Source organism: Ananas comosus, linkage group 5 (assembly GCF_001540865.1).
Source record: "Ananas comosus cultivar F153 linkage group 5, ASM154086v1, whole genome shotgun sequence".
In the NCBI taxonomy this organism is placed as follows: domain Eukaryota; kingdom Viridiplantae; phylum Streptophyta; class Magnoliopsida; order Poales; family Bromeliaceae; genus Ananas; species Ananas comosus.
Window position 1 is genome coordinate 7763141 of NC_033625.1, and position 14729 is coordinate 7777869.

Sequence of the window (14729 nt, forward strand, 5' to 3'; positions counted from 1 at the left end):
AAATTTAGTTTTCAAATACTTTCAATAGTGTAGATCAAGTTTAACAGAGCCGATCGTCAATTTGGAAGCCGCATCATCGAAAACAACTTGGTAGCACGGAGCGCTCCGTGCTACCGATAGCATAGTAGCCGGACTCTATATATATATATATATATATATATATATATATATATATATATAGTGCGGCTACTATCCTATTAATAGGATTGGGACCATTGTCCTATCAAGTCGTTTTTAATTATCGACACTCCAAATTGTTAATCGGCACCGTTGAAATTGATCTATACTATAAAAAATATTTAAAAACCGAAATTTGTAATTTTTGAAAATCATTATCAAGTTTATTGAAGAGTCAAAAAATGAACGGCCATAAATGAATAACCTTCTTAAAATAGAAGTTAGACTTTCTCAAATCATGATCATAGTTATCAAATATTATCTAAATAGGATAAAAAATTTTCTATCAAAAATTCATGCAGTTTGGATTGCTCTCTATCGTTAAACAAGCAAACGGCTCATATAGGCTGTTAAAAATTGTCGATTTTACGATCCTTTGATCACTATGTAAATGATTTTTAAAATTTTTGAAATTTAGTTTCTAAATATTTCAAATACTCTAAATCAACTTTAATAGTTTCGATCATCGATTTGGCATCTCCATCATCAAGAACGACTTGATAGGACAATGGTCTCTATCCTATTAATATGATAGTAGAGGTGAATTTATATATTATATATATATATATATATAATAAATATATATATATATAATATTATAATTATTAGTATATAACCCTTAGTCATGGGTCTTCTAAACACATGTATTAACGACTTTTCATTTTTTTTCTTTATATTTAAAGGCAGGGTTGGGGACCAGACCCCTTAGTCATGTGGTCTTCCTTGCAACCATTAGTAGACATCTTTTCTATTTTTTTTTCTATATAATTAAAGGAGGAACTTGAGGAACCCTCAGGTGACATCCTGCCCCCAACCCTCCACTTCCATTCCATCTCTCATTCAACTGGCTCGAAAAGCTTGGTAGCACCAATGATTGGTGCTATTAATAGCATACATAGTCTATTTCTATATATATTATTAGAATTAGGCTGAAAATACTTATTAATAGTAAACGTATCTTCCTATCAAGTTTTATAAGTCCGCTTGATGAAAAATTAGGGCAGGATGATATTAGATCGGTTAAGTTGATGGTCCCCCTAGGGTTAGTGGTCCCCGCACTGTGTTATAGTATTTAATCCAATGGTTAGAAATAATTGAAAAGAGTTGATCCAAAGGCTAAAAAATGTAGGCAACATATAGGATTTTGCTACTAATAGTAGCCAGTCAACTATATATAATATAATTATATATATATAATATATATATAAATATATATATTATATATATATATAAATTAACTTTATAATAAATTGTATAACAGTTTATTAGTAATTAATTTTGATACTTTCAAATTTACAATTGAAATTTTAAATTTTAAATTTAATTTTAAATTTATACTTTAAATTTAATTTAATTTTTAATTTAACTTATAATATTAAATTTTAATTTTAAATTAAATTCTATTTCTTCTATTTCTATCTTCTTCTTCTATCTTCTTTTCTAATACATAAAGGAGGGTTGGGAACCTCACGATGACACCTGTCCCAACCCTCCCACTTTATCTCTCCTTCTCTCGTCTCTCTCTCACACACACACCACACATATATATAATATATATATATATATATATATATATATAATATATATATATATATATATATATATATATATATTATATATAATATATATAGAACTAGGCTACTATCTATCGTAGCACGGAGCGCTCCGTGCTACCAAGTTGTTTCGATGATCGGCTTCCAAATCGACGATCGCTCCATTAGACTGATCTATACTATTGAAAGTATTTAAAAACTAAATTTCATAATTTCGAATATCATTTACCTATCAAACAAGTATCTAAAATTGAACGCTAGAAATAAAAATCTAATAAATGATATAAAAAATTAAATTCAAGATCAAATATACTGATCTTACTCTAAATAGTGAAAGAATTTTTACATAAAATTTTCATCGCATTTGATTTGTTTACAACCGTTAAACCACAAACACACGACATCGCCATTTAAAATTGTCAATTTGAGATTTTTTGATCACTAGTAATATAAATTCGAAAAAATCTGAAATTTAGTTTTCAAATACTTTCAATAAGCGTAGATCAATTTAACGAGCGATCGTCGATTTGGGAAGCCGCATCATCGAAAACAACTTTGGTAGCACGACGCTCCGTGCTACCGATAGCATAGTATACCGACTCTATATAATATATATATATATATATATATATATATTATATATATATATATATATTATATATATATAAAATTAATTTTATTAATAAAATGTATAACAGCTTATTAATAATTAAATTTGCATAGAATTTAAAATTTTGATTCTTTCAAATTTTAAAATTTTAAATTTAAATTCTATTTTAATTTTAACTTATAATATTTAATATTTTAATTTAAATTCTAAATTATAATAATATTAACTTATAATATAATTAATTAATTTTATATAATATCGCATAATAAATCACGTAAATAAAATCTAAACCTAATAGATATAATTTAAATCGCGTAAAATATCATGTATAAAAAAAAATATAATATTTAAATTTCAGGAGTAAAATTTTGAAATATATTGTATTTCTGTGTATATATAATTAATTTTATTAAACAATTTTTTACAATTTTATGTTCCTTCTATTTATTGATTTTTAAAATTATTTTGATAGATTTACCTCAAATCCTTTTCATATGTATTTTATAAAATAAATTGTTGTATAAATTTACTTTGCGCATATATCAATTTTAATGACTTTTATTTAAATAGATTTAACTATTAAATTATTTTTTATATAACTTTTATTTAATTAATAATTAGATTTATAAAACTATATAAAACTATTAAAAAAATAAAATTTATTATAAAATTATTTTTATGTCCGTAGCATCGCGCAGATATTTCAGTAGTTAGGCACTAATGTGGTGACTTACTCATCACTGAATAAACCCAAAATATTGGGGGCAAATTATAATTTGTTAAAACCAGTTATCTAAGATAACCATTAAGAGGGTGTAACTATTGTTACCTTTTTACCTCCACTAATGTAATAATAAAATATTATTAATTATTATACACTAATTTTATTTTATTTATTAATTAACTAGATAAATAATTAACCACTTGATTTAATAGATATTTAATTAACTATTTAAGTAATTAATTTATTATTTATAATTAATTAGCTAATTAAAAAATGGCCAATTTGCATAAAAAATTCACAAGTTTTGCGTTTTTACAAAACTGGGCAACTTTTTCAATTTTGCAGATTCGGGTTGGATTTTTCGCCATCAGACGAAAATATCCTTATTTCTTTTCTTTCTCTTTCTTTTTTTTTATTCGTTATTTTTTTCTTCCACCACCTCCTCCTTCGCATTGCCCTCCCCATCGCCTCCTTCTCCTCCGACGAACCCACCTCCTCCTTCTGCCGCCTCTCCCTCTCCCAAGACGACGCCCCCACCTCCTCCCCCAGATCCAACCCTCACCCCCACGGCGCCAATCTCGAAGACTCCCGCGGCGGCGGCGGCAGAGGAAGAGGCCGGGGTTCCCTCTCCGCCGACCACTTCTCCTCCGACCTCCTCTGCGCCGACGCCGTCGCCGACCTCACGGAGATCGCCAGCCGCATGATTCGCGCTGGGTATGTCCAGGAGCTAAGCCAGATGTACATCGCCGTCTGCCACGATGCCATCGCGGAGACCCTCGTCGCCCTCGGTGTCGACAAGATGAGCATCGAGGAGGTCCAGAGGATCGAGTGGAGCATCCTCGACTCCAAGATGAAGAAATGGATCCATGCCCTCAAGATCGCCGTCCGAGTCATACTCTTCGGCGAAGGAGATGAGAGCGTCTAAAGAATATAATTTTTTAAGGTGTAAAAAATGGTGTAATGGTGTAAAAAGGAAAAAAAAAAAGAGGAAGAGGAGGAGAAGGAGAAATTGTGCAATTTTGGGCAAAATGGTGCAAAATTGGGCGAAATGGTGCAATTTTGGGCGAAATTTGCACAATTTCTCCTCATCTTCCTCCTCCTCTTCCTTCTTCCCCTCCGCTTCGCGTGCCGACGGCGCACTTGGGCCGACTCGACTACGACTAGTCCGGCATGCTCGGCATCCGGATGCCCCTTACGGTGGTTGCCGAGAACGACAACCGCGCGGCCGTCGCGGGCTTCTCGGATGTCGGCTTCACGCTCGGCTTTCACCGGATCGACGTCGCGTTGCTGCGCGCCGCCCTGTTTACGGTCCCGCGCAATAGCTTGTGGCCGCTGCAGTACGACATGCAGGCGGCGCCGGTCCCGCTCGATGCCGACGCTATGCAAGCCATGGACGCCGACGCTATGTAGGCCATGGACGCTATGGGAGAGGGAGAGGCGACGGAAGGAGGAGGTGGGTTCGTCGGCAGAGGAGGAGGCGATAGGGAGGAGGTGGCGGAGGAGGAGGTGGCGCGTCCTCGAGAAAAAAATAACAAAGGAAAAAACAAAGAAGAGAGAGAAAAAAAAGAAAAGAGAGAAAGAAAAGGAATAAGAGTATTTTCGTCCGACAGCGAAAAATCAGGCCCGAATCTGTAAAATTGAAAAAAGTGGTCCAATTTTGCAAAACCTCAAAACTTGTGAATTTTTTATGCAAATTGGCCATAAAAAATTAATTATTTAGTGTGTCTATGTAATAACTAATATTTATATTGATTAAACTAATTAATACTTTGACTAATCTAATTATTTTCTTAACTAATTATGTAACTATTAAATAATTAACTAATTGATTAACTAATTTGTTAATTTATTAAATTACTTGTGGTTAATTAATTTATTAATTAATAGCACTCATTATTAATTAATTAATACTAATTAATTTATTAAATAAATTTTATGGTTATCTAACCTTAGGGTTAGTTTGGTATTGAGGACTATGTGATGTTATTAGATAAAATGAAATTAGGGATAGAATTATATAGGGATATGCTTTTGTGTTCTCCCGTGATTGCAGAAAATATATTATAACCGACTCATCATGACATACGGAACACAATATTACGTACGAAAATAGGATATTTTCTCATCGTACTTTCTCACCGCATGTAATGCAATCTCTCCGCAATTCCAAACGAAGCCTTACTCATGAACCTTGCTTTTGAAGTAATGAATTTTATACTCTATTTACAAGGTTGTTTGTTTTCACCGTTCATTTTATGCATTTAGATTTTTTAGATCACTAGATAAATATAAACAAAATTTTTGAATTACTAAAGTCGACTTCTAGATGGTTTTAAATATTCTAAATCAAGTTAATACTTTCATTTTTAAATGAATAATTTTTTTATAATTTACCGACCATACCTAGTATAGTTGATCAAAAATTTGACCGTTGGTATCAGAGGTCCAAAGTTGAGATCTTAGTTGCTTTATTTTTTAAGTTGATTTTATTTTTTAAAAAAAATTAATGAAGCAGATAGCACACTAGCTCATTCCGAAAGAAAAATTAATATCTTAGAATTGTTTTTAATGGACATCATTATCGTTTTGGTAGAATCTAGCAGAAAAGGCACTAAAATCATGAAAATGAGGGGTTAAACCATTAAAACAAAACTTTTAAAACTTTTAAACTTTAAACATCCATTTCAAATTATTCTATCTACTTTATATATGTTCTTTAGATTCGCAACGCACTTTGCGTGCACCTTTTCCTTTCAGAGTTTCGTGTTTACTTTACCTTTCGCCTTAGATTGGTTAAGCTGGTGTCACCTTGTTTTGCGTGAATCTCTTTGCAATATTTTACTTAAAGCATTAATGATTCCTTGCTTCCACCATTTATCTTCGAAAATAAAAAAAAAAATCCTCCACTTTTTTTATTAATATTAATTGTTTAAGCATCAATATTTTTTGCTAATTTTTTTGTGAATCACAGAAGTATATACATCTCTCTCTACAAGGGGAAAAAAAAATTATTAAAATGGTAAACTCTTTTTAAGTAATGAATCAAGTTTTAATGAGTGCATCATTTTTGTAAGCTCTGGAACTCTTATCAAAGTTTTATTTGACACCTAATATTTCACTGGCTAAAAATACTAGAAAACCCCCTTTCTTTTTTATTCTTTATATCCTCGTTTGTAATACGGTTGTAATACAGCTTTAAATTAAGGAATCGCGCCCCTGCTACCAAATGGGTTGTGGGTTCAAGTTTTAAGAGATTGTTTGGTCCGAATTTTATAGGTGCAGTTTGCAGAAGCTGAATCAAAATAGGTGTTTGATCAGAATATAAGGCTGATACTATTGTTGTTCGTAGACTCTAAAAATTATATTTATTTAATTTTTTAACAATTTCGACTACTCAAGAGAGTTTGATAGAATAATTGTATGTCCTATAATAGAGATTGGGGAATGATTCTAAAAGAGTAATGAAAAAAATAGCAATTACAATGGGGTGGGTAATGCTTAATATGAAAATTGTAAGGGATAAATATGCCAAAAAAATTAATGCTCTCTCTCTCTCTCTTTTGCACATATTCCATCTCTCTCTCTCTCTGGTGTTGATTGTTGAAAGCCTGAACTGTATAAATGGGCCCTCAAGTCCTCAACAGCCAACATTAATAATTTTTTTATTAATTTGTTTTAGTTATTTTTTTTTTCTTTGACTTATTCTAGGTTGTTAAAAACTTGATGATTTTTATATTTTACTATTAGTAACTTTGGATAAAAAGCTCCCATAACAAACTTCTCTCTAAAATTGTACCACCCTTCAGAAGATAAAGAGTTAGTATAACAAACCTCCAGAAGAAAGGCATGCACCAAATTAGGCCTCCGGAAATTTCATAACTAATTTACCCAAAATGTATTTAAGTAGCTCGTTCGAGCGACATAAATTCTCACCCAAATTACCGATAGCAAAAGCAAGTTCATTAAAGGTAACAATCTGAACATAGCAGGATTATATCGCAGCAAGAGGTATCTCATTTTCGGCTTGCCAACATATACAATCACTTGAAACTGAAACAGTTCAGGCCGGAAAAGCAAATGCGTGCGTACAGGAGTAATATCTTCCATCTTACATTTCGACAAAGAAGAAAGTCGCAGCAACTGATGAAGACTTGACGAGCACATACAATTTTATGCTTCAATAAATCAACGAAAATCACTTTGGCTGCTGTCGATAGTCTGACCTCTTGTTTGAAGGTTCGCCTGCCAACTGATGGTTCATTTATTTATAATGAATTATTTTCCAAAGTCAAATTTTACAAGTTGTTCGGAACATGAAAGCGAAATTATAAGTACTGTTAAAAAAAAAGATTTTTTTTTTTTCCGCCATGGCGATAAGGACAGTAATATATGACAAGTTAGAGTTGTTCTCGGCGACTACGGAGAGAACATTAATACTTATCCATTCAAAAATAAACAAAAAATAAATAAATGAAAATTTTTTTAATATATATATATATATATATATATATATATATATATATATATATATATATATATGTATGTATATTTATTTATTTATTTATTTATGAAGAGAGATAAATATCCATTGCTGAAACACGCATGGTGCATGACGATAGTGGGGCCATCCAACATTTATATTCTTAGTACGATTTATTTAGCACATATTAATTAGTCCACAGTGTTTATTTAGCACGGATTTCGGCGCATTACTTTTCGGATTGACTTCAATTCCGCGGGATGCTTATACGGTGGAGGTTTACACCGTTAATTTTTAGAATTGAAGGAATAAGTCTGTAAAGTATTTCTGTATTTCTTTTTGGGAAAACTTTAAAAACCCCCCTGTGGTTTTGTAATTTCTCACTTTGCCCCCCTGTGGTTTAAAATGTACCAATTTGCCCCACTGTGGTTTCTTTTTTCTCTTTTTCTTATCAATTTCATTATTTTTTTCCCTTAAATCAGTGATAAAATTAAAATTAAAGGGTACTAAAGTGAATATTTGATAAATCTAGATGGGTATATGAAGTTTTTTTATATATAATTTAATGAAATATTAACGAAAAAACTACCGAAAAGATAAAAACGAAACCACAGGGGGACAATTTGATACATTTTAAACCACAGAGGGGCAAAGTGAGAAACTACGAAACCACAAGGGGGGTTTTTGAAGTTTTTCCTTTTTTTTTTTCTTGAGACAAAGCGCTGTAGAGAAATTTTATTTTTTGTTCTGTAGATACAACTGAAAAAACTCAGCACAAATTTACAATAAACATATTTATGTACTTGTCCTCTTAGCAAAAGACTTGATTAACTAGTGATAAGTGCATCTTTTGTGATGCCCAGTTGGACGTCTAAGTTAGTATTAAAATTGATCACCAGCTGAAAATATAAAATGAGTCTTAATTAAGCCATAGTTATATAGCGGATAGAGAGTAACTTCGTAGATGATGACCGTTGTGGATGGACTGCAGCTCTCTACAAGGTCGGTTAAAGGATAGTGAGATGAGTCTCACATCATTTGGTGCATATAAACGTGCTTAAGCCTGACGAGAATCTCAGAGTTTAAAAAGGAAGGAATGTGACACCCATACGATTTAGTGTTAGAAATTAACCGGCACATCAGAAAAACGCAGTAGAAAATAGTTTTGCACTTTTAAATTTTTTTCGAAAGCCAAATACATATCGCATATGAAAACCGAAAACCAATAAATCAAATCATTGCCGGCGGATCATTCTTATGTTACTATGCAAAGTTTAATCTAAACAAAAACTCTTTATGTTTAGAGATCTTACCGTAGACAAAGTAAGGTCGCTTGATCTACTGTACAGTTGAAATTGAATATGACAAATTAGAAGTTCTTATTAGCTGAGCACGTGGCCGGCCTCTATGCGTATCCACATAGAATCGATGACCCGATTGACCTTCGTCTCACGAACCAGATGAGTCAGGAACCATCTAGATAGTGCTAGCAATCCCTTCATGATCCACCAGTCGATGAAGAGTAGAGAAATTGATCGGGAGAAACACGCGTGCAGGAGAAAAATTGGAGAGAGATTGATGTTATATGTGTTGTCGGATCGAAAAATTGGAGAGAGATTGATGTTATATGTGTTGTCGGATCGTTGGCGCTAACCATTAATCCCAAAAAGCTCGAGCTGTTGGAAATACGCAACCAATTCACTTAAAGTGTACAGATATAACGCTCACGGATCTTGATTGTGACTCGGCCCACCCAGTGGCCCACCCAGTGGCGTGATGCTAGCCCATTTAGGCTAACAATTCCCCCTCCATCACCTGAACATATTTGCAGCATGCGGGAATCGAATCCGTGACCTCTCGTTCTGATACCACTTGTCGGATCGTTGGGTGCTAACCATTAATCATAAAAGCTCGAGCTGTTAGAAATACGCAACCAATTCATTTAAAGTGTACAGATACGGCGCCTACGGATCTCGATTGTGACTCAGCCCACCCAGCCTCACGCCACTTCGAACATGACTCGGCCCATCTAGCCTCACGCCATTTCGAATATAACTTGGTGTAAGGACTGAGATTTTTACAGTGCAACTAAACTCTCTGTTGACGATGTTTATGTGTGTAATTTAATTACATAAGCACTCGTCAAGTTTCAGGAGAAAATTAGCTAAAACGGAGAAATTACGCGATTATTAGTTTTCACTTAAGTGAATAGTAACTNCGTTGCTACTGTATTTACTTACCCATACTGTTGTTTATCTCTTCCTGATCCGGTGAGTACTCCTCGCCTTCTTCGGCTTGCGGTACCCACTGGGAGGGGAGACATGTTTACATGTTCTCACCTCCCCCACTATTTTTCAGGTATCGCGGGCGGTGAGGGTTGAGACGAGACGTGAGATACATAGCGGTCGATAGAGCCTCCGACCCAGGTTATTTTGGTTAGTTATCACCCTTAGTATTTCTGTTGATAGTTAGCTTATATGGTTCAGTATTCATTTACATTTGAAAATGTGGATTTTCGTGAATGTAATAAACGGATTTCTGGATTTTGTAAAATAAAAGGTTTTCTACCCCTCGTGGTAGCGTTTTTAACGAATAAAGGTTTCCGTGTAGGAAACAATTTTCAAAAGGATTTTTCGTGGATTTCTGTTTAAACATTGAATGTAAAACTGTGATGTGTATGGTGAATGTATGAACGTATAGTTATCCTTATATTCATCTAGTGGTGGTTGTATCCTGGCTGTACTCTTGTACTTGTGCGACGCCGTGCAAATACAGGGGAGACTCTGTCCGTGTGAACAGTGGATCTCCTGTATTTGTGGCGGATCTGGCATACTCTGGGGTCAGGTTTTCAAAAAAAAATTTCAGACGCTTTTCCGCTATCTTTTAAACTGAAAGGGACCCCGGGGCGTGACACTTGGCCCAATATAGTCTCCCGCCACAAAGTAGGATACTGGCCCATTTAAGCCAACATGTGTATACATCAAAATTCATCAAATTAATTAAGGAGCATAACACCTTAATTAAGGAAGACTTTCAGGGCGTGTTTGGTTCGAAGTCGGAGTCGGAATCGGAATCGGAATCAAAATAAGCTGGAATCGGAATCGGAATGACTCATTACCTAATTCTGTTTGGTTCATCACCTGAATCGGAATCGGAATAAATCATTCTCATTATCAGTGTTTGGTTCAGGTGGATATAAAAAACGTAATCAAATTAATATACTAACATTATCTTTATAATATATTAATTTAAATTCAAATTAAAAATTAAATATTAAAAATTTACATCAAAATTTTGAAATAATGTCAAAATTTTAAATCTATTTTTTTTAAAAAAAATAAACTTTGAAGTTGAGTAGATAATTCAAAATATGAAACTAAATTTTAATTTATTCAAATTCAAACTTAAAATTACAATTTAAATTTTAATTTGAATCCATAAATTTAATTTAAGTTTGAAATAAAATTTGAATAAAACTTTATATAAATTAAAATTTAATTTAAATTCAAATTCATAAGTTAGATTCGAAATACTTGATTAAATTTTAATTTTTAATTTAGGTTTAAATTAAAATTTAAAATTATATATTTAATTTTTAAATTTTAACTCATATTTTAATTAAAAAAATTAAAAAAATAAATTTAATCCGAATAAATATCCATTCCGTCCGGATTCAACTTTCAATCCGGCCTCCTAGGCCGGATTGAAAAAGAGGTGATTGGGGGATTCCCATTCCACTCGGGAATCGGAATCGGAATGGGACTCTCACGTACCAAACACCCACAAACGGATTTACCCATTCCGATTCCGATTTCAGGGTGGAAAAAAAGCGAACCAAACACGCCCTCAATCTGTACGGCACTAGTGCCGTACGGCTTCTTTTTTTTTTATTTAATCTCACTTATTGTATACATATAAACCTATATATCTATATATATAAAATTCTATTTAGAAAAATCTTATCAAATAAGATTTGCTCTCTCCAATTAAATTTTATAATTAAATATTCATACTTATCTAGATCAAATCTAGTCAAAATTTTATCTTATAAAATATCATAAATATTTAATTATTCTCTAATACAATTAGAGCTAAAAATTAACCTCTCCATATCTAATTAGATCTTATCTAATTTTATTCTTATCCAATAAGATTATTTAGTAAATATTTAAATTTTATTTAAATATTTTTTATGATTAAATATTATCCACTAATCCAATTAGGGATAAACTTAAATCTCGCGCATAATTTTCAAACTGATTCTGAGATTCTAATCTAATTAGGACTATCAGTAGTAATTGACTTGAATAATTAAATCTAATTTAATTAAGCAACTTTCTCTTATTTTCATTGCTTATACTAAACTGTTTAGTGAACGACTCTCATCGAAACGATTCGGACGCACACAATTCCTAATGTGTGTGATCGTATAGGTTCATTACCATTCGGCAGTGGAGCTCAACATCAAACTCTTTGATATTTAATTATAACTCTTTCAATTGATAAATAAAAACAATTCAATTCGAATCATTCATATTCTCTCACCGTTCGTGAATGACACCTAGCAGTATATCACGACAGTCCAGAATGGTGATGAAGAATAAACCTTTCTGCTTACAGTTGCCGCGTGATTAATTTCTTCCAACATACAATGCCTCAATCGAACTAAGGTCATGGTTACTCGTCAAATTTTATCAGTCGACCATATGACTAGAATATCTGAAATTAACTCAAAATGACAACATAATTAGAAACTCTTTCGACATAGCATGTACCCTGGCCAGGGATTTTTTGAGTCGAGTCCGATAAACTATATAGGATGTTCTCTTTCATCATTGAAAGCGTTGGATTTTTATTGCGCATTCACATGCCTTCTCGCATAAACCCGTGTCTATAGTCTAAATATTAACACTGTCAAACGGTAACAACCTATACGTAAAGCAAGTATGATGTCTCAGGTTTAAAGAGTACTTCACACAACTGTAATAATGAACTTGTCATTGGCGAATATGGAACCATGTGACTGTTCAACTAAATAGTCACGTTCAGTATACTTGTTCTCTAACAAACACCTGTATACTTGTTCTAGTGTTGACACTAGTGACTTGAGATTCGTCACCTCAATTAGAAATATAGTATATATATATCGGCCTATTTGGAATATTACCGTCCCTATAATATTCCTAGGGTTAGGAGCATTTAAAGAGTCTCGTACAGAAAAATACACATATCAAATTCCTAATTTTTAGGAATATGTCTTTTCAAAAAAAGATCCTATGGAGGATTCACGTTAATATTGTATTGCTATACAATAGATATAATAGAATATCTGCTTTTATTATTATGAATTATAAATAATTAATATATAAATACCGTTAAGCCAGTGTCACCAGATTGGCTTTTGGGCATATAACTAATATTCAGAATAACAGGTATAAGAGGTTAAGAGAGTTAAGCATATCGGGACTGAGTAGTTTTAGGATGGATGATCCTCTGGGAAGCGGAGCGTCACATTTCAAGTCTCTTTCAATAATTTTAGTTCAATGAAATTTAAATCAAAATCTCTAATTAAGTAATAAATGGTTTCTAACTTCATTGGCGAAGATCAACTGATTTAATTAATCCTTTGGAACTTGGCTATATAAAATGGTAGTAATATCTCCGGCAATAAAGAAATATGTTTTTTTTTTCTTTTTTTTTTTTTTGAGAGAGATAGGTAGCACGCTACCCGCTTTGTTTATTTAATTTAGAAATAAACTTAGCTGAAAATGTGAATCAACTAGGATTCGAATTTGGGTCTCGGGTACAAACCACCAAGCCTTTTGCCACTTGCTCTGGGAACGGTCGGTATGTTGTTTTTTTTTTTTAGAGAGAAAGATAGCATATATATTTTTTTTAAAATAAACTTAGTTGAAAATGTGAATCTATTAGGATTCAAACTTGAGGCATCGGATACCAACTACCAAGCTCTTTGCACTTGCGCCAGGGACAGTCAGTTGAAGAAATGTTTTGTTAAATCAACTGTAATAGACGTTTACACTAAAACACTTTTAAATTTTTACACAAAGCCTCTTTAAAAAGCTATAAATCTATAAGCTCCAACTAAGTCAAGTAGGTTACAATAGCACATAGCTTAACATTTCGCTTAGAATAAATGTGCTACCTACACTCCAAACACTTATTAAAAAAAAAAAACTTCAAATACTACAAGGACACGTGGCCTGTTTTCAGATTAGGACGTGGGAAAAGACGAGTTTCGTGACATGTAGCAGATGGCTTTTGCATTTATACCCTTGGAAGTACGTGAAATTGTGATTCTTATAAATTATTACAGCAAATTTAGATGTTCTTTTACCAAAACTAGTTCCCCTTAAGACACTGCTAGACTATTGCCTTTTTTTTTAAAAAAAAAATCTACACAATAACTAATAAATCTATAGTTTTAGATGAGAGCTAATATCTTAGATATATAAAAAATATTGTTAGAAAATTGTTTGGTTGTTTTGACAAGAAAAGGAAAACAAATACGCAAAAATAGCAAAAAAAATAGAAGTTGAAAATAATTTAACGGAATCTTTTATTGAATTCATCCTGAAAAACTAATTTTGTATTTTTTTTAACTATCTCATCAGTGTCTCTTAAAATATATATATATATATATAATCTAAAATAAGTGGACACTTAGTATTTACAAATAACTAAAATCTTTAAAAGCACACATAAATCAAAGGCTTCGTTTGGGATTGCGGGGAGATTGCGTTACGTGCGGTGAGAAAGTACGTTGGAAAAATATCCTGTTGGTTTTCGTACGTAATATTGCATTCCGCATATCGTGATAAGTCGGTTACGATATATTTTTTGCAGTCCCACCGGAGTACGCAGAAGTATATCCCAATATGCTTTTTCTTCAACTCTATTTTATCTAATAACATTAGATAGAGCCTAATACCAAACTAAGTCTAAGTATTCAAAATTTAATACATTTTCTAGAATATGTGTGCAAAAATTTAAAGAATCAGAAAGAATTATACTACACATGCAACCAAATAAAAATGTATGATATACATTCTATCAATCTTAAGATGAAAATTTTTAACTAGTCAAAAACATCTCATCTTAGATAAATAAAATGTGCGTCATACACTTTTTCTTTTTTTCTTTTTTTCTTTTTTTTTTTTTTTTTCT